The 26,365-nt window shown below is 34.0% G+C and overlaps 1 protein-coding gene across 5 annotated transcripts in view; it reads left to right on the top strand.

Moving 5' to 3' along the window:
* Nucleotides 1-26,365, top strand: part of LOC145276747 (uncharacterized) — a 288,238-nt gene that overhangs the window by 122,239 nt on the left and 139,634 nt on the right. For all 5 annotated transcript variants that reach the window (XM_080127979.1, XM_080127980.1, XM_080127981.1 and 2 more), the window contains one exon: nucleotides 25,629-25,843. The gene's annotated coding sequence lies outside the window, so the exon portion shown is untranslated. The remainder of the gene's footprint in view (nucleotides 1-25,628; nucleotides 25,844-26,365) is intronic.

The following is a 26,365-nucleotide window of genomic DNA, read 5'->3' as shown; positions in this document are numbered from 1 at the left end:
TCTGCAAAATAATCAATATCGTTTTGATATTTATATCCCTGCTGAAATAATGAATAACGCGTGCGCGCGTGTGTGATTAGATTTACCAACATTTTCGAGGTTAACATTTTAAATGTATAAAAATCATTATTGAAAAGGTTTCTGGGACATCTACTAGTCTCTCACTCCGGGACAGGGTTCAAAAGAGAGTCACCAACCTGATAGGTCCTAAACTTAGATCTTAAGCTTCAACCTCTGTTCCATTGATGAAATGTTGCATTCTTCTGCCTGTTTTATAAGTAATCTAATAGTAGACTCTCTGACAAATTAGAAGCGCTTGTACCCCCTAAACATAAATACCCCCGACAAACCTGACAAGCAGCAAAATCCCACCCTTACACAGTCGAGATCCCCAGATGCTAGAAAGCTTTCTACTCTAGTAGTTTCTTCGCCAGAACTGCTAGACTTTAGAATTCCCTTCTGGGTTCCTGCTTCCCCAACTGTACTGACATGCAGAAGTTCAAGTGTAATGTAAACAGACATCTTGCTGCTCAACTCCCTACATAATATCCCTGCAATTTATGTCCCAGATAGTAGCCCCGTACATCAAAGTGGTACTTGCCATGTTTGGGATGAAAATGCAGGAAAATAAAAAAAACGTTTGATTTTAAGTAAAAATTTATTCAATCTAACTTTACATCTATTATGTGTGGAATTTGTGTTACCGGGTGTTTTTAGATATGCACATTTAGTTTAGCTAACCAATCAGATTCATTGATATTCACTATAAAATTATAAAGTTACAAAAAAATATATATTTAAGTAATAGAAAGTCCACTGTTGATATGGAATACAAAGTTCAAAATAAATCGTTAAATTTTTAATTTTGTATTCCATATCAACAGTGCTCATAGTGGACTTTCTATTGCTTAACGCTTGACTGGCATCTTCTACTGTACCAAACATTTACTTCACTAACATCTGAAGGAAAACCTGCCAATTCTTACCACCGCTATGGCACGTAAAAAGAAGAAAACAAAAAATAAAAAATAAACTGTATTTCCTGATAAAGATTCTGTTATGAATCGAAATATTGAATTTAATTTTAATAAATAAATATGTTTATTTATTGAATGAGATTCTGCACTTTGGCTTTAAACCGTTAATTTTTTTAATTACACCTCTTGTGAACTCAATGATGACAACCTGTGCAGAATACAGTGTTGCTAGCAACTAAATCTGCAAAAACCACAAGGAGATTTTGCAGAAATTTGTCAGAATATGTACACAAAGCCCTTGATCATTATTTTTGTTTTCCCCATGTTGATCTGAAGACCATTCTGCTTCATGTTAATTTTTCACAGGTTAAACCTTATACTAGTGTTGGGATGATTAATCGGAGTCGGTAACCAGAAAAATAGGAACTTTTTGACGTATCGGAATCGGAAAAATTTGTGTCAATTTTCCGATGTCCAAAACGATTCTTTCAATTGTCTTTTTTTTTTTTAGACTTGCTTTTCCATTACTAATAATAAAATAATAATGTATTTTTAACAATCAGTAAATCGTTCACATTATAGCTTCTTTATGTTTAGAATAAGTAGGTTTGAAAACGCTTTTAAAAGACGTGTCAAGCTGGTCTAATGGTTATCATTCTTGACTGACTGTCTTTTAGGTTTTTTCCGATCTCAACTTGAGTATTTTTTTTTTTACTTACAAAAAGTAAACTGTTTAGAAAAAAAAAAAAAACATAATACTGTCAGCTGGACATCTGGCTGGAAAAGTTACTTGACCAGCCACCAACACTAGCCTACCCTTGTCCTAACCTCAATCGTCTAGTAGACTGGACCTCTGTATGAAGTGGACAGTCTGGCGCAGTGGAGCTCCAGCTCAGCTGTGTCAATAACCGACGGAATGACACAAACTACAAACTACTTGCATGCACATGTCTCATTTTCTGTTTTTATTGAAATACAATATTTATGCATATTTTACGACCGGGCAATGCCGGACGGCCTGCTAATATAGTATAATTTTCAGTGCATTCACTTGTTCTGTTTTTATTTCATACATATTGTGCCAAAGTTCATCACATAAATTGATCGATGGTCATATTACAACAATGATGATAGTTTTTTTTTTCTTTCTGAGACTTTGTGTTGGTTTTTACACATCGTTCTCTCTGTGTCTGTCAAAGAGGATACATCACTTTCGCAGTGCACGCCAGAACAGACTCCTTGCTCTCTCTCTGTATATTTGTAAAACAAAAGAAATTATTTACAAGTTATCTAAGTTTTTGGTATGTGCTAAACTAAAGAAGAAGTTGTTCTTTGAATTTCCAAATAATCTCACCAGTTCGACACAAAACACCTGATGAAGGCTGAAGGGCAAAACGGCCGAAACGTTGTGACTATAACAACCAAGATAAGGAAGTCAGTCCGACAATCTCAATCAGTGAAAACACCTCATCTCAAAAATACAGACAATTACCAATCTCACCAGAAGTTTTCATTTGGAATGTAAAACATTTTTCATTAAATTGTTTTAATATTACCACTGCTGATAATATTGTCTATATATTAATACGATAGCGTGGGTGTTATTTATTTATTTTCTGTGTCATGCTTACATCTGAATCATTTAATTGCTATGGACTTCCATTTCTTGTAATAAACAATTTTAGCAAGAATTCTTCATAAGTTTTGGTTTCGATTATAGCTGAAGGAACTCCAGTTTTAGTTATATATATATATTTTTTTTTTTCATAAGTTTTGGTTTTGGTTTCGATTCAAGCTGATGCACCTAAGTCATATGAATATATTTTTTATTTTTAAAATCGCAACTTTATAATATATAAAAATCGATAGAACATTAATTCTATAATAATATATACGAAATCTGAAAGAATTAAAATATCATATTTAAGCATACTTTACAACCGGGCTACGCCGGGCATCTCTGCTAGCTTAGATAAATACTTGTGCAGTTTTAAAAAAAGAGTTACAATAATATCAGAGTGTCTCCATTTACAAAATGCTAACATCAATATATTTCATATGAATGAATCCGCTCTAGAATTTCCACAGGTCCCGCTAGTTAGTAATAATATGAATATCAAAACTATGGCACGCACACGACGTTGCCTGGGATTGAATGAAGATCAACGACAGTTCCACACGTTCAATACTTTAATTGTAATCAAAAGCAGTGAAATCGTCCATTTTTTTTTTTTTTTTTTTTTTTTTTAATCAAATCGATTGATTGCCTGCTCTAATCTGGAACCCACTGTGTTGCACCAATAGAAAGCTTCACTTTTCCCCCGCAGTGATTTAGTCCACAATATATTATAGTCTACATTGCACTGGCAAGAACAAATTGTTGATTTTATGAAATTATTTTTATATAACAATTGAATTCAAGTTTAAAATGCAAAAATCAAGTATCATGGTTTGATTGTGCTTTAAACAGAAACATTCACACAACCTACTGTCTTATACTGTTGATTTTTATATGCTGGGTCCTTATGTTGTGCGGTAATAAAGGTTCTCAAATTCACTTGTGATATTAAGCTGGATAAAAGTTTTAACTTTAGTCAAAATCGGACTGTTCTTTCTTTAATGAGATTTTTCGATTATTGACTTTTGATACTTATTAGGGGTATTCCGATACAAAGGTTATCTAAAAACATTCCCAGACACATAAAGTATGTTTGTGTGAAATTTCATAAAAATCGGCCCAGCCGTTTTCCATAGGGAATGAACTTGCACACACACAAAAAAGTACCTTTTTATATATAAGTAGAGATAAGACAATAAAAGAGTGAAATTACAAATAAATAACAGAATATTAATTTATGAGAAACTGTTTCTAAAATAAATATGTAAATGTAGATTGGCCATAGCTCTGTTGTTGAAGTTTTCTTATATATATATATATATATATATATATATATATATATATATATATAAGGAGATTAGAATAATAGTCTAAAGAGCAGAGTGTATTTTAATGTAATAGTAAAATTACTAGTTTAATTAAAATACAGGGAAATAAAAAGTGCTCGTTGTAATTTAGATATATAATAAGCTCGATAGGTAAATATCACATTACTAAATATATATATATATATATATATATATATTTAGCATGTTTGAAAATATTTTGTAATATTTAATTAAAAAAGTCTATCAGTATCATCTTTCGACTGTAGTCAAGATGATGGAGTTCACATGCTCACACCAGATGACTGCTTTCAGGTTCCTGCCAATCAACATTGGCATCCCTTCCAATGACATCTAGGTATGTGAGCATTCTACTTCTGGAATGGGTAGTAGGGTTCCACAGAAGTCGGCTAGAAATAACTTCATTTACTGCTCTAGAACAATGGCTTACAAACTAAACACGTCTTGTTTTGACAAGAGTTTGTCAAAAAAAAAAAAAGAAATAAGACTAAGATCTTTAGATATAAATATAGTTAGGATAAATAGGGAAATAAATTGCATTTATTCCATTAGATTTATTAGTGGAAAATTCTTAGGTCTGTCAGGTATCTGGGTTTCCGATTCTATTCAGCCCTGAATACAAGAAATTGGAAAGGCTTGAAATGAGGAAAGAAAATATGAAGGTCAAAGAGAAGAACAACCAAAATATTGTAAATATGACTTATACACATATCCTCCATTCAGTACTAAGAGACAATGGATACTCCCCATAAGAGTAACTGTGCTTCTAATTGTGAAGCAAGGGTTGCACAATTCCAAACCACGCCTTTTTTGAGTCAGCACTGTCTGATTCCAGTGGCAAGGAGAAATCCGGGATGACTTGAAATGATGCTGAGATGTGGAAAATACATACAGCACCTGGTATTACTAAATGGTTGCTCCTTTTAATATTGATTAGGCTCAATGTGACTTAATACGAAAAAAAAAGCATCTAGAATATATTAGTGGTGTAAATATAAAACAACTATTTTGGAAATACAAAAAAAATATGGTTACTTAATGTTTCTGAATTTTTGAGATGAGGATTGGTTATTCATATTATTTAGATTCATCGGACTACTGTTCTCATCTTGAGTGATTTTCTCAACGTTTCGGACGTCTCTGTCTATAAGATACACCTGAAGAAAGTCAGAGGTTACATCGAGCGAAACGTGAAAAATCACACTCAAGATGAGAACAGTAGTCTGATGAATCCAAATAATAGAAATGGTTACTTGTTCTGTTCTGTGCTTAAAGAACTGAGTGAATTTAAGAACAACTATGATCAGAATAAAAGTTATAAACCTGCAAATCAAAAAAAAAAACAAAAAAAAACTACCTCTTCTGTGAAATATCATTGAAAGCTGCATATATTAATGATGCAGATGAAGTAACATTTTGTTGCATTGTTTTCAGTAAACTTGCTGATTGAAATTGTACAGTTATTGTGATGAATCGATTATTGATCATTGCTATCCATTCTTGTTTTAAATTTTGATCTTATTAATGAATTTTACATTATTCAGTGAATTTGATCTCGTCAGAAAATATTTTTATGTTGCTATTATTATTTGTTTTATTTTTTTTATATTGAAAATTAAATTTCATTAATACTAATGAAGAAATGCTTTTTTTTTTTTTTTTTTTAGATTTTTTTAATTGAGAAAGTGTCTTAAATCTTCTCTATATATAAAACTCGATGTATGCAGGATGTCTGTGTTTCTTATAGAAAGGTTAGAGAATCTACATAAAATCTATAAAAAAGAAAGGAAGAAAATGATAAGAGAAAGAAAAAAGGAAAGAAAAAAGCAGGAGTACAAATAATAATAAAATATAGGATAGCATGTGTGTTATTTATTTTGTATGTCACGCTTACATCCGAGTAACTGTCTTGTTATGGACTTCCATTTCTTGTAATAATTTTACCAAGAATTCTTCATAAGTTCCGGTTTCGATTATAGCTTATGGCACTCAAGTTAGGTATATATACATATATTGTTTTCATAAGTTTTGGTTTCGGTTTCGATTCAAGCTGATGCACCCAAGTCACATGGATATATTTTTGAAATCGCAACTTTATAACATATAAAAATCGATAGAACATTAACTCTATAATAATATATATAAAATCTGCAAGAATTAAAATATCATAATTAAGCTTACTTTACAACCAGGCTACGCCAGGCGTCCCTGCTGGCTTAGATAAATACTTTTGCAGTTTTGACAAAAGAGCTACAATAACATTAGTTTCTCCATTTATGTTGAACATCTACAGAATGCCAACATCAATATATTACATATGAATGAATCTCCTGTGGAATTTCCACAGGTCCCGCTATTATCAACTAATAAAGATATACATAATATAGTAAATAATATTACTGGTAATAATAAAAAAAAAAAATATTTTATTTTTCCTCTATGATTTTTCATTCTGTTTCTTTTTTCTATTTCAATATAAACTTACTCTCCCCCCTTTTTTCCGTCTTCACATACATTAAACCCTGTTATCATTTTTTTTATTCTGAGTGACATGTGATAGGACCTCCTGATGAATTTTTTTGTGCTTGTAAATTCTTGAATAATTTGCAATACTGACTAAACTTTTGTATAAGCAAAACCGCCTAAAGAGGTCTCTCATTACTTTTAACTAGCCAACTGAAACATGATCATGAATGTATAGCAACATATTAATGCTTATGTAAGACAAATAAAAAGTGTGTGTGTGTGTGTATATATATATATATATATATATATATATATATATATATATATATCCAGGTGGGCAGAAAATAGGCCCATGGGAGAAAGTGATATTCCCATATAGATAATGGACTACCCAGGTTGTATCCACTTCTCTTTTCATATAATTTTCTCCATATAATTATCCACAACACTCAAAAAACTATTTTCAATAATTGTGCTGAAAAGCAAAATAGCATCCATTCGCAGCTGAACATTTTGCTACCTGCATTTTATTTCCTCTTATGATATGAGCCATTGTTGAAAATCCATGGATTAAGGAAATTAAAATAACCCCTTCTATATATTTCTTTTGACAAGCAATAAATTCTTAAATCGAATATATGTCTCTATATGTTGATTTTTCAGGATTTAAAATTTAACCACGAAACTTAAATATTGCTCTATTCTTAAATATTGAGCTTTTCCTTTTTGGCTAGGATATCCTTGAAAGTATTACTTCAAGTAATATCTATCAGGATTTTTTATCTGAATTCTATCAGTGTCTTATATATATATATATATATATATATATATAAAAGTGAAAGTGTCTGTCTGTCTCTGTCTGTCTGTCTGTGTACATTTCCCTACAAATTTGATATACAGGGTATGGAGATTTGGGAAAATCTTTGTAATCCGTTTTCTGCCAGAAATTTTACTGTCAAGGGGTCAAAGTTCAACGATTTGACCTTTGAAAACTCTACCAAACTCCTCCACCAATGCTGGGTCTAAACAATTGAAATTTTAGATATAGGTTCTTTGGACATGGATCTAACTTAATAACTTGATTTGAGCCCAAAACAAATGTTAAGGGGTCATAATAGTGGTCAAAGTTCAAAAAAAAAAAAAAAAAAAAAAAAAATTGACCTCTGCGGTTTCTACCAAATTACTCAGACAATTTCTGGTCTAAACATTTGAATTTTACATAAAAGGTATTGATAGATAGGGCAAGCTTTTTAATCGGTTTGGGTCGAAAATTTGAGCTACCAATATATAAATGTATGTATGCATGTCTGCCTAAAACAATCCACAGAGGCGACAGATTTTCACAAGATCAGTATCGTTTTGAAGCTCGATCCTTCAGACAACAAATACTGAAAAATTGGCTAAAAGCATTAATTTCTTCACCCTCAACTGGGAACTTTTCTACAGGAAGGAGTCATCCCCTCTTTTCAATTGTCTAACCTTAACTTAAACCTACATCACTTCCGATTTGGTGGTGGTCGTAACAGCAAAGATGTCACATTTTTTTCTCTGTTCTTTTCCTCCTTCACGGTACGGGTTTGAGCCTGCCTTTCTACTACCACTTATATTTTTTTACTCAACACACACCTCCAAACACTCGGGCAACGCCGGGCACCCATGCTAGTATATATATATATATATATATATATATATATATATATAGTCTAAAGAAGCTTTGAATAAAAAAAATGCAAAAATAAAAATAAAGAATGTAGTTTAAATTCCCGGATATATATATTTTTATAACTTACTAATATATATATATATATATATATATATATATATATATATGATGAAAATAATGGAAATAGTATTCCGACAAAATAGAGAAATAAAAAGGAACAAACCGTATTATGTGTTCATCAACGTTTCATCTTTATTTCGAGACTTCATCCAGAGGAAGTCTCGAAATAAAGACGAAACGTTGATGAACACATAATACAGTTTGTTCCTTTTTATTTCTCTCTCTCTCTCTCTCTCTCTCTCTCTATATATATATATATATATATATATATATATATATATATATATATATATATATATATATATAAAATATATTTTAGTCATCGACATACAGTCCTGTTTCGTTGTATCACAACTCATCAGTGCCGCTAGACTAGCACCTATCCCAAGCCGAGGATCGAACCTAGGACCATCGTGATGACAGTCGGCAGTTCTACCCCTTGACCACGGAAGTGGTGCCCGCAACTAATCTGTCCAAATGTCTATTTAAATAAACATCCGTCCGCCACTCGTAAAGTGCTCAAACGTTTGTTTGTAAACAAACCGCGAGCTTCGCATTTTTCAGCCAAATTAAGTAGCGAGTGAGATTATTTACGATAGTTCTCTACCCAAGGAGGGGGGCTATATAAAATATATTTTAGTCATCGACATACAGTCCTGTTTCGTTGTATCACAACTCATATATATAATCGTTTTCTTTCATTTTTTTTTTTGTAGTTACTTTAACATACTTATTAGGTCGCTTTTTTTACGTTCAACTTCAAGTCAAAAACTACATTATTTATATAGGCAAAACAGTAGGTTCTTTGAATGCTTGTGTTCCATTAATCCTAGACAATGAAACGTTTTTGCTTTGTAATAATCTCTCGAAACGGTTGATATACCATTGAGCATTTTTTTTATTGCTTTATGATAAGTGAAAACAAATAAATAAGTGAAATGAAGCTGTTTTACACAAATCACTGTTAAATTATATTTGCATTATTCACATTTCATCTTCAGTGTTATTTGCACAATGTTTTGTCCAATGTGACCTCTGACCTTCTTCAGATGCATCTTGTCACAATACACCAATGTAACCTCCAAGATTGGGGTTTACATTGGTCGAAAGCTTGTGGATTGTGGAAATAACAATCAAGAAGTCCAAATGATACAGAAAGCGTTTGGCATGACATCATGATGTCAATTAAATGTGACAGGCGTTTCCAAACATATGCAAATTTAATTTGCTCACAATAAAGGTTGCTGATGAATTTATTTCTGCTGTTAAAGTATGAGGAGTAAATTGTGTTAAAGAATAAATTTAAAAAAAATATATAGAAAAGATTGTCATATTATTCGAATTACTTATAGAAAAAAAAATGAAACTTCTACACACATCATTGTTCAATTATATTGAGATTTTCGTACTGTTTGAATTATTTGGATTATTATTCTCATCTTGCGTGTTATTCTCACAACGGTTCAGCCGATGTAACCTCCAATCTTTCTCATATGTATCTTGTCGAACTGGAATATTTCTATCGAGCTTGGGAATCTGCACGAAATTTTGAATGAAATCTTTTATTTAATCTTCTAGTTAATAATTTTGTTCGAAATTTTGTACAAATTCACGAGTTTGGCAAGATATGCTTAAAGAAGATCGGAAGTGACGCCAGAAGATCGGAGGTAGCATAGAGATTACATTGGCCGAAAAGTGAAAATAACACTGAAGATGAGAACAGTAGTCGAAATGATACACATTATAAATCCTCATCTCAACAATTCAGAAACGTTGGGATTTTCATTAAGTTCTTTTACCCTGTCGAATTCAGCAACTGATTCTATGTGTACATATTGTCATTAAAAAAAATTTTGTTTCTTTTTTCTTTTTATTTTTTGGTTTATTGTGAACATGTATAATTTCTCCCTTAATGGAAGCCAACCAGATGTTGTTAATATTAAAATCATTGTCTGAGGGGAGGGAGGGGGTTGATAAGTTTTCGAAAACTGTCCTCCTGATTCGACCCCTCCCTACACCCAGCCACGGCATGTATAATCTGTTTCCAGATACAAATGCTTGATTATTGCAATTCTAAAGAACTGCCTCTTAAGTTAATCTGTTCAGATTGACAGATAATTCTATGCCATTACTCCTCTGCCCGCCTTTCTCCTTTTCTCTCGATCCAGCTGTGACCCCTCTTTCGTTTTTCTCTGCTTTACTCCTTTATTTTCATATCCATCGCCTCCTCCATCATTCTTTCTTTCTCTCTCTATTCATCCCCTCCCCCCGTGTCATCCCTCTCAAAACCTTGTGTCTCCTCCTTCACTCATTTCTTTTGTTGTGTCTTCCTTGTTCCTCTACTATCTATTCACCCCTTCATCATTCATCATTCATGATTACGATATTCAGATTAATATAGAAGATTGAAGTGTTTTTCTCATGATTTAATGAAATAATATGTCTGGGTGACTCTCACAATGTGTCGGCTGATGTAACCTCCGACCTTCTTCAGGTGTATCTTCGGAAATCTGTATGAAATTTCAAACTAACCTTATTATGTTTTGAATTTTTGAGATGAGCATTGATAATTTGCATTATTTGTTTTATTCAAACTATTATTCTCATATTGAGTCTTATTTTTACAACGTTTTGACCTATGTAACCTCCGACCTTCTTCTGAAAGTTGAGCGTTCAATCCTCATTTTGGCTGATACTCAGAATGCAATTGCGAATTATTTAGGACTTCTACACGGTCATGGCTGACGACACGAGACCATGCTACTGTCCACCACTCCCCTCCGTGGATTAAATAAAAGAGTCCATTTGAAACACTGAACAAATTCTCAGGAATCAAAAGATTGGAGATTACATCGACCAAAATGTTGTGAAAATAATACTAAAGATGGGAACAGTAGTCCGAATAATCCAAATATAAACCTGTTATGTCTATGAATATTAAAATCAAGATATAATGCGATTAAACCTTATCTATTAAATCTGTATTCACATTTTTTTTTTTTATCACACTTCGTTAATTTTATTCTAGAAAATGTCTAAAATTTAAGGCTTGTGATGATTTTATTTCAGCCAAAAATTAAAAAAAAATAACCAATATTTTATTAAATATTGGTTATTTTTTTACTATTTGACTGAAATGATAGACTTTATTGCAATTTCCAAAATGATAGGGAAGTGAGAATAATATCCATCTCATAAAAAGCAAAAAAACAAAAATGGATGAATGTTTACTTTTACTGTGTACTATTTCAACTAGATCAAAACTATCCTCAGACATGAATGATATCTGGATTGTTTAGAAGAGGATTCATAATCTGCATTCTTCGGATCATTCTGACGACTTTACTTGGCAAACCAGAAGAACGCCCAAAAAGTTTGGAATGTCTGGTCTGATTTGATTTCTAATATTAAAGACTTCCTGTTTTGTAGTTTGCCAAGTTTTGTACTGATTTTTATTTATTAACTAGCGGGAGTACCCGGCGTTGCCCGAGTGTTTGTTTCCGGGACGGGGGGGGGGGAGTTTTAAAAAGTGTTATGGTAGGTAAGTAGGAAGGATCAAACCCGGAGTCATGAGTAAAAGTAGGAAAATAAAGTGTGAAAAAAAAAAACAAAACAAAAACATCTGCAACGTTAACAGTTCGGCCACCAAGAAAAGTCCATTCCAGTTGTTTAGGAAAAAAAAAAAAAAAAAAACGACTACGGTAGGTCGGCGCGAACGTGAAAATATAATGTGAATTGTCCAGCACGCTAACCACTACGCCACAGAGCACTGCAGCTTAGTTTAGTGATTTTAAATAACTTCACATGAAAGAACTACGAAGCCAAACCGGTGTTCTCTTCTCAACTGTTCCTTGTGAACGATCCCCAAACGGTGTTAAGTGGTGGCAGGGGGAGGAAGAATTTATTAGAGAGAAAATATTTTACCACTTCCATTGATCTTAACCGATTTTGGCCGTGACTTCTCAGCAGAAAAAGTATAGAAATCTAAGATTATCGAGGAATTTGAGAAATAATAAGCCTATAACACACCTCAGATATTGTTCTGCCGTTTGTGCATATTATATTTGCATGAAATATCTTGATTTTTAATCCTATTAATGCCAAAATCAGACGGGGGAAAAAATGAGTTCATTTTATTTATATAGAGATTATCTACTAAATTGTTAGGTGAAAGTACAGAATAGTTAACAAAGCCCGTCCCACCTCATGTTAAGAGTGGTTTTGTTAACTATTCTGTATTTCCACTTAATAATTTAATAATAATCTATATAATAAACCTGAATGTCTGTGTGTTTGTACACGAATAGGCTCCTATATGGTTGACTATTATACAAAACTGGCCACATACAATGATAGAATTGATATCGAGGATCAAAAATGTGTATGTTACATTTTGAATGGCATTAGTTCATTAAAGTTGTTGGATCTGTGTATGTGCCTGACCCCTAAAATAGAAATATAAAAAACCGTAGCCTATTTTTGAACCCAGTCGACGACAGGTACTTCTGCTAGTATAATATATATCTATAAAAGTGAGAATGTGTGTGTGTGTGTGTGTGTGTGTGTGTGTGTGTGTGTGTGAGGACAATTCTCAACCTATATATTCAACAAATTTTTGATCTACAGACTCGAAAGTTGATATATAGGGTATTCAGACATGTGGAAAACTTTGTTTTTTTTTTACGTGGTGGTCACCACTTATCACGCCCGGAAGCCACTCGGGGATAAGGGTTATTGCGTGTACAGTAATCAATGGGATAGAATCATAGTAATCATTAGTATTGGAGATTTGATAAAGTGTCTTACTTAAAGGAGCGGTTCATCAGGAATTTGTTTATGTTGGACTTGAAGACATCCAAGTTGTAGTCAGGTGGGAAACAGGCAAATGGAAGAGAGTTCTACAGGCGTGCACTTCTAAGAAAGAAGCTTTGTTCATGGAATCTACGTTTTGATTTAGGCACAGATAAAGAGTGGGGAAAATTATTGACAGTGGTTTCATCTAGATGGGAGTTTATCATGGAAGATTATCGAGGGTGGACCAGAGATTGGAGCTCAGACGAGCACTTCCCATGGAAATAACGATAAGACAAAGACAGACTCGCAACGTCTCTTCTGTAGGAGAGAGGTTGCAAGGAAGAGAAAAAGGCATCCCTCACTAAGCCACAAACTCTATTTTGTACTCTGTCAAGGCAGGATAGGCTGTTTTTAGCAGCTTCTGCCCCGATGTGGCAGCAGTACTCCATCCTTGGATGTACTTGGCTTTTATATAGATAGAGAATTGCATCAGTAGTGAGATATCTTCTGGAGCTGTAGAAAGATCCCACCATTTTCCCAGCGACCTTGGCAACAGACCTGACGTACATGTTCCATTTCAGATCAGGAGTAAAGGTCAACCCCAGAAGCTTGTCAATACATGGAGCCTCCCCAAGACGAGAGCCATCCATTTCGATTGATGCCAGATGGGGATCAGAGCGTTGATGATGTAAAGATAGGAGCTTGGTTTTAGATGCATTAAAAGTAACCAGCCACCTCTTCCGTCACTGTACCACACGCTCAAGATCAGAGTAAAGAGAATCAGAGAGAACTTTGCCATTTACGGCCTTTGATGTGTTGCCATAGATAGTCGTGTCATCAGCATAGATGTCAACAAATGATTTAAGTATGTGTTTTGGGAGACCATTGATGTAGATCAGGTAGAGAGTTGGGCCCAGGATTGACCCCTGAGGGACACCAGCATTAATACTGTGAGCCTCTGATTTCTGCCCATCAACCACTACTCTTATGAGCCTATCAGAGAGAAATGATTTAATAATTGAGAAAACATTTCCAGTTATACCGTAGCTGAAAATTTTGTAAAGTAGGCCTTTATGCCATACCTTATCGAAGGCCTTTGATATGTCAAGAGCAATTGCCCTAGAAAGGAAGCCTTTGTCAAGAGATTCACTAATCCTATGAGATATAACCGTTTGCACATCTGCTGTAGATCTAGCAGAACAGAAACCATATTGCATGTCACTAAGAAGGTTATTTCTGCTGAGGTGGTTGACTACTTCTCTATTTAATATGGATTCCAGCAGCTTACTCATGATACACAGGAGACTTATTGATCTGTACTGAGAGGAAGATTACTTATCACCTGAATACAGGGCATACTGATGAGGTTTTCCAGGGTGTAGCACTTCTCCTTAAGGCAATGCTTAAACAGTTTTATAAGTATGGGGGCAAGTTCTGGTTGAAGCTTTTTCAACACTATAATTGGAATGCCATCAGGGCCGTTTGCTTTACTGGAATCAAGGTTCTTGATTAGCTTGGCAATCTCACGCGCAAATATTTGCATGTTGCATAGCGTGTTGTCTGTTATAGAAGGAAATACAGGGAGTTGATGACCTTCGTCGCATAGGGTAGAATTATCTGCAAAGTTCTTGGCAAATAGTTTGGCATTGAATGATGCTGACGAGATGACCTCGAATCCATTGATGATGGTTGGGATAGAATGCACGCTTCTGTTCAGGATCCAGAAAAAATGGTTACTAATGGGGACAATATTGAAAAATTGGTACGTAGGGGTGTTATCGGATTTGTATCCGTTTGTCAACTTTCACGAATGCACATGCATGAATTGTTCACGTGACAGATTTCTTATGTTAAGAATAAGTAGGTTTGAAATCACGTTTTAAAGAATGTGTCAAACTGGTTTAGTGATTATTGTACTTGACTAACTGTCTTTAGGTTTTGGTTTCGATCTCAGTTTGAATATATACATATATATATATGACTACATTTAATCACATAAATTAATATACGAAAATATAATTTTATGCATAAATTTTCAAGACTACCAAGACTAAAGAGTACTTCAGCTGCTTTTTACTAATGTTTTTTGGTCCCCCGACAAAATGAAGGTGGACCTGTAAATTCACCCTTGTCCGTTCGTTTGTTTGCACTTTTCTCAATAACTACACCTTGGAATTTTTTTTGATTTTTGCACAAACATTAAACATGATATGAGTAAAAAAGTAACAGAACGGGTGCCTTTCGGGTTAAAATGGCTAAAATTGACACTTTTGTGCTTATTAAAAAAAATTGATGCCTTGGATTTTTATAAAACTTTCTGAAAAGTTGCAACTAACTGATTTCTATATAATTTTGTTTGCCTATACTTCGTAATAACTCTTGGATGTGCCCCAGGGGCTCTTTTAGGGCTAATAAGAATACTCCATTTTTATCCAAAATTTTCTGTGTATGTCTATTTAGCAGTTTTGCATGATGCTGAACTCAAATTTTGTTAAGTCCTTGGGGACTTTTGGGGCTAAAGGAAGGAGGGAGGGCTTGGTCATTTCTTTTCTTTTCTTTTTTTTTTTTTTTTTTTTTTTTTGCATGGTGCAGAACTCAAATTTACATATGTTAAGGCCTATAAAACTGCATCGTTTGTTCATTTTCACGATGATTTGACACCCCCTGGGGACTTTTGGGGCTAAATGAGTGGGGGTGCAAATGCTGAATTTGGTCATTTTTTTTTTATGCCTCATTCACTATGCACTCACGGGGTCATGGGGCACCATGCATGCTTCACTTGTTGTTTTAATTTTGCTTTTCTTTCAAAGTTGGCAACACTAATAAAACAAATGATGTGCTTGTTCCGAGTGCAAATCCACTTTACAAAATGAGTAGGCAAAACAAAATTGTTTGAAACTAATTTCCCAACTGCATCTCCTTTTTAAGACCTTTTATGTCACCAATAGTAAATGTTTACGGATGTTGGGTTAGCATAAATATTAATATTTTCTGTAGAAAACAAACAAACAAACAGACAGCAACGTCAGTATTGAAAGCAAAAGCAAATATTTACTTTTCTTAAAAAAGTGGCTCAGTGTTTTCATCTTAGCAAATACAGCTGGAGGTATTTAGTTCTCTCCCACTGAAAGAACTGTGACACCAGGATCGGAAAGTGGGATTGAGAAATCAGCACCCTCAAGAAGTGACACTCTGAAAGGCAAAAAGAAGTGCCTGGGCAGCCCCGTCAGCATTCCCCGGTAAGGACGTTTCACGTGATTAGCAATAAAGTAACCTCTTCTCAAAGAGAGAAGGCAAATCGTAGGAGTGTGGATCTCCTAGGACTGCACAGGAACAGCATTACATCGCAATCAACAGGGACCCGGTCAATCTCCTTTATTATTTTATTAGTTCTTATTATTTTATGCCACAACACAAAGAAGATAAAAAGAAAAAGCTTTTTATTGTAAACATGGACTAGGTGGTTGCATAGTTTAATGTGTTGCATAGTTTTATTTTTGCGTTTTTTTTTTTCTGAGAGAGGAGTCACCACCTAACAAGGCCCAAAAGCCACTCAAAGATGAGGGTTAATAAGTGTACAGTGTGTCACCAGGAAAACAGTCTAGCAATCGTTAGTGGTGGAAATTGAGTATAATTTGATTATTTAAGGAGACTGCTCAACAAGAACTTGTTTATATTGTACTTGACGATGACCATGTTGTACTCAGCTGGAAAACAGGCCAGCAAAACAAATTTCCACAGGCGGGCAGTTCTAAGAAAGAAACTTTATTCATGAAATTTGTGTTTAGATTTAGGCATAGAGTAGGGAAAATTGTTGATAGTGGTTGTAGCTAAACGAGTGTTCTTTTAAGTTTGGCAGTGTATGTGAATAATGATCTTGCTGCATGTAATACTTAACAAAGTGGGGGAGATAACTCAGAAGATGGGAAATATGTCTGATCTCGATGTTTGGGCCACCCAGAACTCCATTTATCCATTTGACAAAATCAAGGGATTACCTGCTGTGATTACAGACCATTTCAGTTTTTGCCAGGAATAATAGCTGGGACCCCTCTCAGGATCATTTCTTTGATGTTCATGGATAAGGTTAACCATCATCTTTTGTTCTAGCTACCGGATGCTGGACATTCACCTGCTATTTTATACATTCCAACCAAGAGATCTTTTTAAGATTCTAACCGTCCGTTTTAGTGCAATTGTTGGTATCTCATTTTTGCCAGGTGGAATTTTAAATTTGTTTGAATTTGAAGTGTGTGTGTGTGTCTGTGTCTGTGTCTATGTGTGTGTGTGTGTGTGTGTTTTGGGTGCAAATGCTTTTAGCACTAAATTAGGGCTATTTCTCTGATTAGAACCCAAAACAGGACGTTATATTCTATAATAGTTTAATAATTTTTGGCTCAATAGATACCATCACAGCTTATGGAATCGATTATTCTGATCTCAAATCTGATCTGATTTATTGTGAGAATTTATGCATAAATAATTTTCTTTGAAAGGCATGAACCTTCAATTGCCTTTCAGCTAAAATTTAGATGATTTTGTAAAATTTGTAACGGAATTATTTTGTTATTTTTTCCTTTATTTTTGTGTTTCTCATTTATTTTTTAATTCTTTTTTTTTTTTTTTTTTGCTTTTGTTTTTGTCCTTTGGCAAACTTTAATTTTTGATAAGATTTTTTAAGTTATTTATTCAGGTGAAAATTTGTTTCTTTCCCCTGAGCTTCCTTTAATTCATATTCTATTTTCATTTCATTTTATCAATTTATTTGGTTATTAATCGTTTAACATGTTGATATGACACGGTTTCAACACAATTCTAAATGCAAGGCTATACAAAAGTATAGCTTATTGTAAAATCAGTACTCTTTTGACTAAATAAAGGCAGTTTTGGGATGATGACATGATAGACAGTTTGAACGGTTCAGGCAGTAGCGGATGGTGAGTGCTGTCACTCCAGCCACCCAAATTTAATGGTGAATAAGGCATTCAATCATAGTAAAACTATCTCCTTTTCTTATTTTTCGGTACTAGGACTTATATTTGAATCTTTAGGACATATAATCAAAGAGTTGGGTCTGGATGCCATCAGATATCTTCACGACACTGAGTACGGGGTTTCTGTATTTCCCAAAAAAGTTATTATGAAATAAGTTGTGAACTGAAATGGTTTAATAGTGCTAATTCGTATTGGAAATGGACTCTCTTACTTTCTCAGTTTTTCCCATTTTGTACAGTGTAGGCAGTGGCGGGTGGTGGGTGCTTAGCCCCAGGCACCTAAATTTGGTGGTAGATAGGGCATTCAATCATAGTAAAACTATCTCCCTTTCTTATATTATTTTTCAGTACTAGGATTTATACTTGAATCTTTACATAAGCTTTGCATGGTAGTAATTGAAATTCTTGTAAAATTGTAACATTTTACGTTAAACAAAACTTTGCACATGGTCGTTCTCATCAAACGCGTAACCTGCACATTTGCGTTCTCACTTATGGGCGATCAAATCGTACAATGCTTCCATAAACGTGTCATTGCACATGTTTGTTCTTGTTTGTGAGCGATCAAAATCAAATAAAATCTAAATTTATGCATGTTTTTCTCTGCATCGCATTTCATGAGTGTCTGTGTTGTCTCGGCTAGTGGTCGGCGATCTTTTATTAAACTAAGATGAAAAACTATTCATGCATGAAGACATAAGGAAATTTTGCTGAGTTTTCTTCAAGGTTTTAATATATGAAGAGAGAGGCTACAGTTTTGTTTTTTTTTTTAGAAAGGAATCCTCACTTATCAAGGCCCAGAGGCCACTCTAGGATAAGGGTTAAAGAGTGTACAGTGGTCTAAAGGACAATATCATAGTAATCACTAGAAGTGTAAATTTGGTAAATTGGATTACTTAAGGGGAACAGCTCATCAAGAACTTGTTTACATTAGACTTGAAGACGGCTATATTGTAATCATCTGGAAAGCAGCTTCTGGTTGTTTACTTCTTAAAAATGATTGACATGCAGACGGAGAGACATCAAAGTGGCATTCATCTCGGATTATTCACATCATTGGGCCTTGTCCCATTACCATGACATCCAGAGCGAGACTTTAGGAACTCGTTTTCTCACGCGGACACATGATATCGTCTGACACCTGTTTTCTCTAGGAAGTCTGACCTTTGATCCATCGCTTCAATCACGGCACTTTCCGCTGGGTACATTTTCGTTTGTATCTAGGTTTATTGTTACAGGTTTTCAAACGAATGTCTATCTAATAAGCATGTAAAAATGATGCAAGAACGATGGGGAGTGATTAGTAGATTTATTTAACAAGTTAAGATGGAAATTATGACACTTTAACACATTTGCTGCCAACTACGAGTATTCTCGTATCCTTACATTTGCTAAGCCTTGCCTACTATGAGTAAACTCGTAGTAACAAAATTCTTTTTCTATTAGTCAGTGCACACTCTTGAACTGGCATCTCAAAATAACACATGCTCAATAGTATGTTTATGAGTTATCTTTTATTTGGCCCCTGCCATGTAGTATGTTTTTTTCTAGTGAATGCGTATATACGTTATAAGTGAATAATTCACTATAATTAAAAGCTGATTTGAGTTATTTTTATTACAAAAAAATATACAACTGATATTCGAATCTGGCACATGAAGATATTTTCTTATTTAATGTTCCAAAGACAAGACTATCGACGAAATGTAGCATCCCTCTGCCCGTTCTACAAGTACTTTAACGGTGAATGCTCTGATGAACTGCAAGCACTTGTACCCCCTCTACGTAAATACTCCCGACAAACCCGACAAGCAGCAAAATCCCACCCCTTCACAGTAGAGATCCCTAGATGTAAGAGAGCCTTCTACTCCAGTAGTTTCTTCCCCAAAACCGCTAGACTTTGGAATTCCCTTCTGGGTTCCTGGTTCTCAACTGTACTGACATGCAGAAGTTCAAGTGTAACATGAACCAACATCTTGCTGCCCAACTCTCCACATAGTACCTTTGTAACTTATATCCCTTGTAGTAGCCCCCTACAACAAAGTGGCAATGTGCCTTGTTTGGGGTGAAAATGTAATAAAAAAAAAATAATAAATAATAATACAAATTTAATAAATATTCCGTATTATATTCAAGTGCATTATTTATTGACTTTATTTTTTGGAAAAATAGCTTGGCAATGAAAATAAATTTAGTAGAGCTATAGAAGCAGTGAATGTGCTAAAACACTGGATGTGCAATGAAGTTGCGTGTCTATGTCTCAAGGTGTCATGGCAGATTCCCCTTCCCCTCTCCAACCAAAAGCGATCACTCTTATTCTGTCCAAGGAAAAGAACTCTTTTCTTAAGCTGACCCTAACAGTTATCTTGACATGTACTAATGTGACCCTCACCAAAATTCACATTAGCTTAGTTAATCGCTACTTATTGGCATACGATTCCAATATCTAACAAAATTATTAAACTTTAAGTGAATAAAGGTAGTTTTTTTTTTTTTTAATGATAATCGGATAGATGTTTTTACAGGGCAGATAATGGCGTACAGAAGGTGGGAAGTGGGGGTACATCTATATTTCAACTAGCTTGGGTGCTCAGCGTTGAAGGCAGAAAAAAAGTGAAAGAAAATCTGACATTTTAGCCGATGTCTCCATGATGCGATCGGAAGTCAAAAGTGTTGAAATCAACCGAAGTCAATCCAATGGTGACGATGACTTACTAAAATATCGGGGGGGGGGGGATTGACCTCTCCTTGTACAAAACGGCCAAGTTTAGGGTGAAGGAATTAATGTAGGTGAAAATCTAGTGAAGTAGACGTTTCTGTCATACCCTATAAAAAGCATTTGATATCTCAAGAGCTATTGCTTTAGAAACGAACTGTAAGTCAAGACATTCACTAATCTTTTGTTATATTAATTATAGTTAGCACATCAGATGTAGATCGAGCTTAAAATTCCGATTTTTCGAGCTTCAGATTTACTCGTTCTAGCCTTGATATATATATATATATATATATATATATATATGTCTTTTATTTTTTTATTACCGTTTTATCTGTTTCGTTACACATGTAACATACATGTACACCTGCAATGTTTTTGGCCAATTTTTTTATATTTGTCGTCCAAGACATCGAGCTTCAAAATGATACGGTGTTGTCAGGATCTGTCACCTCAGTCATGTATTTTTGCGTTACATACATACGTACATAGATACATGCATACATTTAAACAGACAGGTGAGATTTATATTATAGACTAGCGGGGTGCCCGGGTGTAAAACAAAAAAAAAAAAAATTTGGTAGGCTTGATCCTGGAGCCTTGAGGCGAACAGCCTGACAACCTACCACAACGCTACACAGGCGGAGAAGTGAGAAAGGTGAAATTAAATGTTTAAAAAAGCAGGTGTTTAAACGAACGTCAACATGTGGTTTTCTAGGTCAAACATCACGCCATAGTAGTAGAGAAAATGAAATCACAGCTTAAATTTTGTAACATAAAAGTTGCTGAAATAAAAAATACAGACGACCTCCTTTCGTAAATCGGACATATTATAATCTAGGGAGTATATAAAAAGTTGTAAAATTTAATGATCTCCCGCACACATTTTCCCTCTGCACACATTTTCACTTTTATATTAAAGATTACATCAATAGCAATAGGAGCTATTGATGCATCGTAAAGTCTTAACTTCAGAGGCGTTTATGTATACTACTTTGAAGTCTATGGAGTTGAAGTGGAATGCAATTTTTTTTTCTTTGAGTTGCTCTCCGTGATATTTCTTCTTTTTTTTTTTTATGAGTGCTTTAGAAAACACAAACTCCACTAGAAACATTTTCACTCGTGATTATTTTTATGGAATTTCAACTATAGCTTGTAATAAACAGAAATGTCTTTCATGTTACATTAAAATATCAACAACGGTCTAAAACCCCAGGAACAAAACTAACAAGATGCACTACCCAACGGCAGAACAAACGCATCTCATGAATTAAAAAAAAAACATAAATCCAAGCATCCGTATCATATATAATGAAAAGTTCCAGAATCACAGTTTTATGAATACAAAATTACGAACTTACAAAGTAGATAGTAGTGTAGTGGTGGTCTTAAGTTGTAAATGAATGTTGTTGCGTGTTATTGTAGAGAACTTCTTTTAAAACTACTTCATGAAAGAAAAGAGATAAAAGAAAGTGACTTTTCAATTACTAAGTTTTTGGGTTCATTATTTCATTTTTTTTGTTTTGAAAACTTGAATTTTGTCTGGAGAAAGCCTTAAAAAGGGCTTGAAAAACCTTGTAAATGAACATTGAAAATCTGTATGAACCCCGAGTATCAACCAATCTTACGACATGTTCCAGCTAGTATCTCTTCAGTCGAGTTTATTTTGTGTGCAGTCTAGTGTCCACATTGCTTGACCAATGGTTACCAAACTTGCGCAATTATGATTTAACTTGTTACTTATTTAACTTCAGATTATATCTAGGTCAAGATCACAGAAAAGTTGAAAGGCACACTTCTGCAGATAACTTTTAGTCGATGTAGTTCCGCATTTTATATGACCTTACCTTGACATTGAAAATTTATCACAGCATAGTTTTGACAGTTTCATTTTTCACAATTTTTAATGAATCTCTTTGATAACCTGATCAGATAATTTTTTTTTCTTTTTTTAGTTACCAACGGTTTTATGGTATAATTTTGGTATAACTTGGTACAATATGATGAACCTAAGGCCCATATAAGAATTTGGTTCATCCCTACGTTGTTAGACAGAAGTATGCAGTCTTATGACTTATGTAGTGCAGTATTTGTTCTGTTGTCTTGAGACCATCCCTCAGGCATTTTCTCTTTTTTTTATTGTTAACTAGCGGGAGGTACCCGGCGTTGGCCTGGTTTTTAGAGGTGTGTGTTGTTGTTGTTGGGGGGGGGGGTAAAATGAAAACAAAGCGAAGTCATAACCCTGTTTGAATATGATAAAAACAAATAATGTTAAGACTATTAAAAAAAATTGTGTAAAAAAAAAAACCATTAAAAAAATGAACGTGATGCAATACGAACGGTCTGGCTGTGCCCGTGTGTTTGAAAAATCACCAAAAAGTAGTTTGAGGGGGGGGGGGCTCGGACTCGAATCATTGAGGCGAAAGCGCCAAAAAAAAAAACATGATGAATTAACTAAAAAGTGAATTAGGTCAAATATTAATTCCGCAGTGAAGTTTGTTTTGGTTTAGTTTCAGTAGTCACATCACACTCGAATTCTAAATGAATGCTTTTGTTTTCTCGAATTCTAAATGAATTTATTTGTTTTAATTTTAATTTAAGTGTAATGCAAGTGAATTCACGATATCGTTGCGTTGTAATCTTTGTGTAAAAATAAATGTTGAGTGTAAAGTACTAATAAATAAAGGTCATAGTTAGATTTCATGGTTAGAGTCGTTAAAACTGGAAGTAAAATTGCGTCTTACAGTAACGAAAAAAAGAGCAAAAAGAAAACAATAAAAGTACTCGCGTTTTCGCGTTTTTTCAAAATGATTTTTATTTTATTATGAAAAAAAACGGAAAACATAAATCAGGGAAAAAGAATAAAAATAAAAACGGCATAAGTAACCTTGTACGATTCCAAACTGGTGTGTTTCCTCGTACTGTTCCTTGTGAATGCATCCACTGCGGTGCAAATGGGGAGAGAGGGAAAGGAGGAATCTAAGAGAGAGAAAAGATGTTGCAACTTCCATTGAATCTAAGCGATTTTGGCAGTGGACTCTCATCAGAAAAAATATAGGAATGTACCATTGTTGAGGAACTGTATAAGTAATAGGCCTATAGCAAACCTCAGATAATGTGCTACAGTCTGTATGCATTATATTTGCATGCAATGTCATAATTTTTAATCCTATTAAGGTCAAAGTCGGAGGGGAAAAATTGGGTTCATTTTATTATATAGAAGAAGAAGAAGAAGAGAAGATAAGGATGATACACTATCTCTTCTGTGCTCAGGAGACCATCATCACAAGAAATATCACCTTCAAATTTTCTTTTTTTGTGAGGAGGGGTAGTATAATGTCCATTTTGTTGGCATGAAGCTAGCATCACAAGCATTATCTCTTCCTATTTTTGGTAGGAATGTATCTTTTTTATGGTCATGAGAGTATTCTCCTTGGTAGCAAATAAATTGTCTTTATCAACATCATTTCTCTTCATCTGTTGATTAGGATCATACTTTTGGCAATGCTGTGAACCTTCCTTACTTACATTACTTAATAATATTTGGTTTTGTTTTATTGCTGTTCAGTGTTGTCAGACAGCAAAAAAAAAGAAGTCTTTATTAATATTACTGTATTATATTTGGTAAGTGAGTAGGAATAACTTGTTTTTTTTGTTCAACTAGCCATTATACACAACCATTAAATGTGAATTATGATATAATGTTTTAACTCTTTGGACTATTTTCATTATTAACATAATTTCTCTTTATATAATTTTGAAAGCGGGTGAAAGAACAGAATTACCTAGATTAAAAAATGTCTTAGTTTTGTTCTATTTGGCGTTGCCCAGGAGCAATAAATATGAGATTACAGTATTACGTTTAAAAGGGATAGCTACAATGTCCTAATTACATTTTTTCGGCACAGGAAAACAAGAGAGAGGACTATGTTCTGCAAAAGATAAAGAAAGGATTACAGCAACATTAGTAAAAATGTGTCCCTAATGATGCTCAGTTAAACAGAGCTGAGAGGGAGAAGATAACAAAATACCAAGGTCTTATGTATGAGATGAAAAGAAATTGGAATTTTAGGAAGATCTCCATCATTCTAGAAATTATAGGAGTAACATAATTTATGAAAAAAATATATACCAGAAATGATAGAAATAAGTCCTACACCATCCACTATCACTATGCAATTCCTACAGTTACGTACCTAGAAAATGGAGCTATCAAACCTGGCATAGTGATATGGGACACGGAGAAAGAATCAGCCTTAGAAGTTAATGGCCTCAAATGATGCTGAGTTTTCCCTCTAAGTAGAGCTGAGAAGGAAAAGAATAAAATACCAAGATGTTATGTATGACATGAAAAGAGACTGAAATTTAAAAAAAAAAGGAAAAGAAAAGAAAAAAAGAAAGAAAGAAAATCTACATTATTCCTGTAATCATAGGGACAACTGTACTCATGAAAAAGAACTTTAAAAAAAAAATGACCTCGCAAATATACCTGTTGAACCAAGTGCAAAAGAGATACAAACAAATGCATTTAAAGTGACAGTTTGAATTTTTAAAAGATTTCTCAGTTGAAATGTATGAGATAGTAGTTGAATGCATGGCATCCTGTAGAATGCTCCACCTCCAGCTATAACAAAATAATAGGAAAATTAAAAACGAAAAAAAAAAAAGTATATTCATATATTGTAAGTATATATACATACAGGAAATGAATATTGTATATTTTACTTATGATGTTTTTATTTTAATTTTTTCACACAAACATATACACACAAACATATACACACACACACACATATACACACAAACATATACACACAAACATATACACACAAACATATACACACACACACATATACACAAACATATACACACACACATATACACACACACACATATACGCATATATACAAATGATTATTTTTCTTCTTTTTCAGTACAATCAAGGAAATACTATATGGGTGCAAGTTGAACTGTTGAGCCCTCAAAATGAAACTCGCTTCATATGGCTGGTGGATATCTCCTTTCTCTGCACTATATATGGCTAGCTTTGTTACTTTGGTGCCAGCATCAGAGCGAAATCTTAAAATCTTTACTGTCCTACTTCAAAAGAATAAAAGTCTTGGACAAAGTGAGAAAAGCAAAAATTAAAGTGAGTTGAAAAAAAAAAAAATATGTTTTAATATTGTTTTGAACTTATTGATGTGTCTTTGTATGTGTTGTTGCTTCTTATTAATTGGGTCCATAATCTAATAATCTTCTTTATGAAAGCAGCATGACGAATACTTGATGTAGATCAGTTAAACTGTGTGCGTGCAAAATGTCTGTCGCTAGGTGTCTGATCGTATTGGTCCTTAGCGATTTTTCTTCACAACCCAATCCGCTCTCGCTCAACTTCGACTCCAATCTCTCACAGGGGACCTCTGAGTTGCTAACTATCCCAAACTGGCAACAGTCTTCAACTATTGAAAACTCAAGACTGTCTGTAAATTTTCCCTATCTGTTGTAAAATGTCGCAAAACCCGTTACCACTCCTAAAACTGTTTGTGAACTAACTCTAAATATATCGATCTCTATGTTCAATCTTTTGTCCACTATACCTTGATTAACAATCCTATTTTAGCTTTCTTTTGTGTGCCTTGAACAACTTCCTCTCTATTATCTCTTTCTACTG

This window comes from Euprymna scolopes, chromosome 5 (genome assembly GCF_053919585.1).
Source record: "Euprymna scolopes isolate OS-2025 chromosome 5, ASM5391958v1, whole genome shotgun sequence".
In the NCBI taxonomy this organism is placed as follows: domain Eukaryota; kingdom Metazoa; phylum Mollusca; class Cephalopoda; order Sepiida; family Sepiolidae; genus Euprymna; species Euprymna scolopes.
The sequence above is the reverse complement of the archived record's forward strand: the minus strand, read 5'-3'. Positions and strand labels throughout refer to the sequence as shown.